The following is a 6,000-nucleotide window of genomic DNA, read 5'->3' on the forward strand; positions in this document are numbered from 1 at the left end:
TAGGTGTTTGTCATAGGTTTTTAAGATTTCATAGTTACTAAGTGTTGCTCTCCCTTCAGTGCTTGTATGAATCCGAACAATCTCTTTCCACAAAGAATGCCATTGTAAACTAATTAGAATAAAAGGGTTAATTTTTGAAAATCACTAAGCAAATGTTTGTTATGGTTGCAAGGATTTATATAGATTTAGTATTGCTTGATATCTCCTCAGTGCTGTTATGAATCCCTTCAATCTCTTTCCACTATGAACACCAATGTAAGCTTAAAAGAATGCTATGTAGAATTATGGAAATACAGTAAGTAGATTGATATCTCCTCAGTGCTGTTATGAATCCCATCAATCTCTTTCCACTATGAACACCAATGTAAGTTTAATAGAATGCTATATAGAATTATGGAAAAACAGTAAGTAGATTTTTGTCGTAGGTTTTTAAGATTACATAGTTACCAAGAGTTGCTATCTCCTGAGTACTTGTATGAATCCAATCAATCTCTTTCCACAAAGAATGCCATTGTAAACTGATTAGAATAAAATGGTTAATTTTTGAAAAACACTAAGCAAATGTTTGTTATGGTTACATGGATTTACATAGATTTAGTATTGCTTGATATCTTCTCAAAAAGAAAAAGTAGATATTTGTCATAGGTTTTTAAGAGTACATAGTTACCAAGAGTTGCTATCTCCTCAGTGCTTGTATGAATCCGGTCAATCTCTTTCCACAAAGAATGTCATTGTAAACTGATTAGAATAAAAAGTTTAATTTTCGAAAAACTCTAAGCAAATGTTTGTTATGGTTACAAGGATTTAGATAGATTTAGTATTGCTTGATATCTCCTCAGGCATTCGACATCAATACTGTGTTAATACCTGAATAATCTGTACATAGTCTCAGTCCCCCATCTTTCTTTTTCCAGAACAAGACTGGGGCTGCATGTAGGGAACTAGCAGGGCAGATAAATCATTGTTTCAGGTTTGTCACTAAGAATTTTTGCAGCTCTGCCCTCTCATGCCTGCCCTCTCATGCCTGCTCAGCCTGGCTTTCAGAAGCAGCTCCCCGTTTAAGTTCAATAGTAGTCAGTTGGTTTATGAGGGGGTAGGTTGTCCACTTCCTTCTGCTCAAACATCTGCTTCAAGTCTCTATACATTGGGCCAGTGGGGGGAACCTCCCTCAATGTTGTTGGCAAGATGACATCACCCAGAAGTGATGTCATCGTGCTGGCGATGGCACTTGCAGCCGCTCTAGGCGTACCATAGAGTTTCCCCTCCCAAATCACTAAAGCGTCCAAGAAAACCGTAGAGTTTTCCTGGAAACGCCTAGAGTGGCCACTGCGTGTCAACACACCAATGTCACTTCCGGGTGATGTCATTGTGCCGACAACATTGGGGGAGGTTCCCCCCGCTGGCCCAGTGTGGGCTGGTGGGATGGGAACCTCCCGGGCGGGGAAAACCCTGTCCGGACTGGGGGCTTGGCAGCCCTAGTGAGAGAATTTTGGACTGGATGGTCCACTGGCCTGATCCAACATAGCTTCTCCAGCATGGTCCTTATGTTCTTTCTTTCCATGTCTTCCTTTCCTTTCCTTTCCTTTCCTTTCCTTTCCTTCCCTTTTTCCCTTTCCCTTTCTTTCCTTCCTTCCATTTTTACTGGATGAAACTTTTCTGTTCATCATACTGTTGCTGCAGACACAGGAGCTCTGCCAATGAAAAGTTGGCACCCCCAGTTGTAGCCAGCTGGCCTTTCTATGAGATTTCTGTGCGAGTGAGAGTGAGAGGTGTGGGGCAGAAAGAGATTATTGGAGATTACTGCGGTATATCTCAACAGCACTGGAAGTGATGGTACCATGAACCTGGCACCATTTTACTTGTCCTGCTTTTAACAGCTTTCTGACACCAAAATTAAACTCCGCCAGTAGATATTAAAAAGTTCACTTGCTAAATGTCTGCACAACAGGTTGCTTTTAAAGGAATGGGAAACACAGCCAGTAAAAAGTTGCAAGCCCCTCATAAATATCCTTTTTGGGATAACTGCAGAAAAGCTTGTATGAACTTCATATAACTTGAAATTAATTCATTAACTGTAGTACAATTCTCTGCTACCTTTTGCAGCAACTTCCAGTGTTTCAGCCAAGGAAAAGTATGAAAAATAGCTGTCAAAAGATTTTCTTGAAACCAAGGAAGCTTGGTTGTAGCTTGAGGCAGGGTTCCAGTAGTAGCAGCTGAAGGAAGGGCCTACTAAATGTGTCAGTATATCTGAGGTAGAGCAGCTGCCAGAGCCCAGTGCAGGTGGTATACAGTGCTGGCATTTCTGATTGCAATGGCAGCAGCACTCCCAACTGCATACACAGGCCAGTGCTGTTGAGGAAGGGGTGTGCAGATGGTGCAGGCAATTGAACATGGGCATTAGGAGTGCTTGCAAGCTGGAGAAGAATACACAAACAGATAGGGGCATGCATGTGTGGGTGTGGAATGTATGAAAGGGACCCTGGGAATGTATGAAAAGGTTGCCGACTGCCCACTTTCCACCCCCATTTTGGCTCAGCATGAGTTTCAGAGAGATTTTTCTGAAAACGAAGTTACTTCAGAAGAAGAGGCAGGTTTGGGGGAGTGCCCTGGAAGTGACACCACAGGAAAAGGTGGAGTTTTGGTTGCCCTGGAAGCGACATCACTTGGCCACAGGAAATGACATAATTCCTGTCTCCCAGCTCAACCCCCAAAGTCTCCTGGCTCCACCCCCAAATTTCAGTGGGCCACGAAGGAGAAGTGTAAAAATAACTGGGCCACTGGGGAAAAAAGTTTGGGAAACCCTGGTTTAGGCCATTCCAGCAAATTGAGGTAAGTGAGTAGGGCAAAGTTTTGATTGTAATTTCCAGCAGCTGGGACAAGATGCGCTTCAGCTCTGTCCAACTGAAGTATACCAGATCCTTGGCCCACACTGTGCAAGGCTGGAGGGAGGGATTTCTCACCAAGTTTTTTTTTGGGGGGGGGGGGAGGTGGAAGTGCACATGGTATGCAATAGTGACTGTGTGCAATGTGCACACAGCTGCAACACACTGTTGCATTTTCCTAGTCTGCACTTTCTTTCTTGGCTTACATTCACCCACCGTGACCTTTAGAATACTACCAACAGCAGTAAAAGCTTGCACACACCACTGAATCCACTGCAAGAACAGTGCAAAAAGGGAAAAAAAAAAGATGGGCAGTAGGTTCAGGATGGACAGAAGGAAATACTACTTGACTCAGTTGTCGGAGGATGTAGTATGTTACTTTATTTAAAATAAATTGATCCCATAGGCGAGTTTTGGTGGAGAAGGTTCTGTCCATTTTGCCGCTATGGTGGATCGAGATGTAGAGATTAAAATCAAAATCAGTTCCAATTTTTGTTTACCTAAGTTTAGATCTTGTATTTTATTTAATAGTAAGGTAAAAGGTGAAAGTAGAATGTTAACATTTATGATGAGTTTGATCTGTTGAACTACCAAAAACCAGAATTTTTGAATATGCCTGCAAGACCACCAGCAGTGGATGAAATCTGCCTTTTCTCCGCAGTTTTTACTACTTACTTCTTTTTAAAATGGTGGCACTTACTAAGTGAGAGATAACAGTGAAGCATTCTCTTCATTGCTTGATATCGAATGTTAAAAATTGGAAAACCACCGCCTTCCCAAGATTGCTCAGTATGGCGAACTTTCCACCGACCATCGAAATAGAGGGGCACCAAAGAAGAGGTACAAGGACTCCTTGAAGAAATTCCTTGGCACCTGTCGCATCAACCATCACCAGTGGTCTGACCTAGCCTCAGATCGCAAAGCATGGAGGCACACCATCCACCAGGCTGTCTCTTCCTTTGAGAACGCACGCATAGCTGGTCTTGAGGACAAAAGGAGATTGAGGAAGAATCGCACTGCTACAGCACCAACCCCAAATCAGACTTTTCCCTGCAGCCACTGTGGCCGGATCTGCCTGTCCCGCATTGGTCTTGTCAGCCACCAGCGAGCCTGCAGCAGACGTGGACTACTGCACCCTTCTTAAATCTTCGTTCGCGAAGTCAAGCCGAGAGAGAGAGACTTGGAGAACAGGTGAGGTGCCTGAAGACTAGAGGTGGGCAAATGTTGTCCTCATCTTCAAGAAGGGGAAAAGGTGGATCCAGGAAACTACTGGCTATCCTGAAAACTTTTAGAACAAATCATCAAACAGTCAGTCTTGAAACATTTAGAAAGGATAGATGACTACTAAGAGATAATAATAATAATAATAATAATAATAATAATAATAATAATAATCATCTGTTTATTTATATTCCGCCTATTCCCCATAGGGGCTCAGGGTGGAATACAACATAAATAGTAAAATCACAATAAAATCAACATAACAATAAAACAGCATTACAATAAAGCCAATTTCAATATACCATCCAACAGAATAGTTCAGCAGGACAGATGGCATAACAATACGATGCAGCAAAACAGTGCAGTAGGATAGTACAGCAGGGGAGGCCAACCGATCTAATGAATAGATGCCCATTGCCTCACCTGAAAACCTGGTGGAACAGCTCCGTTTTACAGGCCCTACGAAAGGTTAATTATAGTATAAGAAGGATTACAGCTGATAAAGCATGAAAGAAAAAGAATTGCTGCAACAGCACTTAATAAATTTTTAAACACCAATTCATATATGTGTGTTTATTATTTTTTTCTTTCCAAATACATTCACATAATACAGTCATTCAAGTACACAGAACTGAAATCCCACTGGGTCTAGAAACATCACAAGGTTTACAAAACACAAGTACATTACATCACTATAGGGAGCAAAAGTTCACATAAGTCCACACAGGATTCTTAGGTACTAAGCCTGTTGCAAAGTATCTTCTGCAGTGGATCTTCAGGGATGAAGGCATCATTTATTTAATTGCTCACAAAATAATCTGTGTCTCAATTACTGAAAATATTTAGAGGCAAGGCACCCTCCAGAATGATTTTTTCCCCCAAAGCTAAACCATTGCGATGTGGTATAGCCTAAGGCTTCACTCTGAAAAAAAAATCATTCTGGAGGGTGCCTTGCTTCTAAATAATTATTTTCCGTAATTGATATGCAGAAGGTTTTTGTGGGCATTTAAATAAATTATGCCTTCGTCCCTTATTGTCAGACCAGTCCGTTAGGCAGCCCTAGGCGGCTGGCTAGGGTGTGGCCTGGAGGCACCGACTTGAGTCCTCCCCCCACCCTCACCTCCTTGGCAAGGAAAATGGGTGAGCATGACGGTGTGGCACCTGCACCTCAGAGCATCTGCATTGCCCAGCTGCCATCACTCAGCCCAGCCACCATTGCTTCTGGAAGCTTCAGGAAGCAATGGTGGCCGGGCTGAGTGATGGCGGCTGGGTGTCAGCTTGTGTTCTATTGAGACTAACCATATTGCCTATAGTGTTTATTTGCTTTTGACTAACCCCAGTGATCCCCAGTAGAATTCTAGGCATGCCTGGGGGGAAGAGAAAGGTGGGAGGGAATTGGGCGCCAAAGGCAATAAATGGCTTGGGAGTGCAGAGAGACACCGACGCCGCTTCCAAGGCGCCGCAAGGACATCAGCCGGGAGGGGGAGTGGAAATGGCCCAACTAGAGAGATAACAGGCGTGTGAATCAAACACCTCTGAAAGTAGAATGCAACTTTATTATGAGAATGATTTAAAGCCCCCAGGCTTTGATGTACCCCCATAAATGCTAGTGCTTGTTCCCTACACGTTATCACTCTCAAAGACCTTCTGCAAGAGTAACATTGTGTATTCAATAAATGAAACTTATTTTCAAAAGAAAAGAGTCCTATCATTGTTGAAGCCTCGATGAACCCTGCGCTGACATTTTGAGAGTGATCCCTTAAAAGGGGCTTATCGGCACGAGTTACTTCAAGCGAATGGCTACAGAAGCACCCGATGACCGAGAGCCCTGCATTCCAGAACTACCGGGGTCCCTGGCATGGTACATTACCAAGAAACAAAAACCAAGGAAAGTGAG

The sequence above is a fragment of the Heteronotia binoei genome, chromosome 9, assembly GCF_032191835.1.
Source record: "Heteronotia binoei isolate CCM8104 ecotype False Entrance Well chromosome 9, APGP_CSIRO_Hbin_v1, whole genome shotgun sequence".
Classification (NCBI taxonomy): domain Eukaryota; kingdom Metazoa; phylum Chordata; class Lepidosauria; order Squamata; family Gekkonidae; genus Heteronotia; species Heteronotia binoei.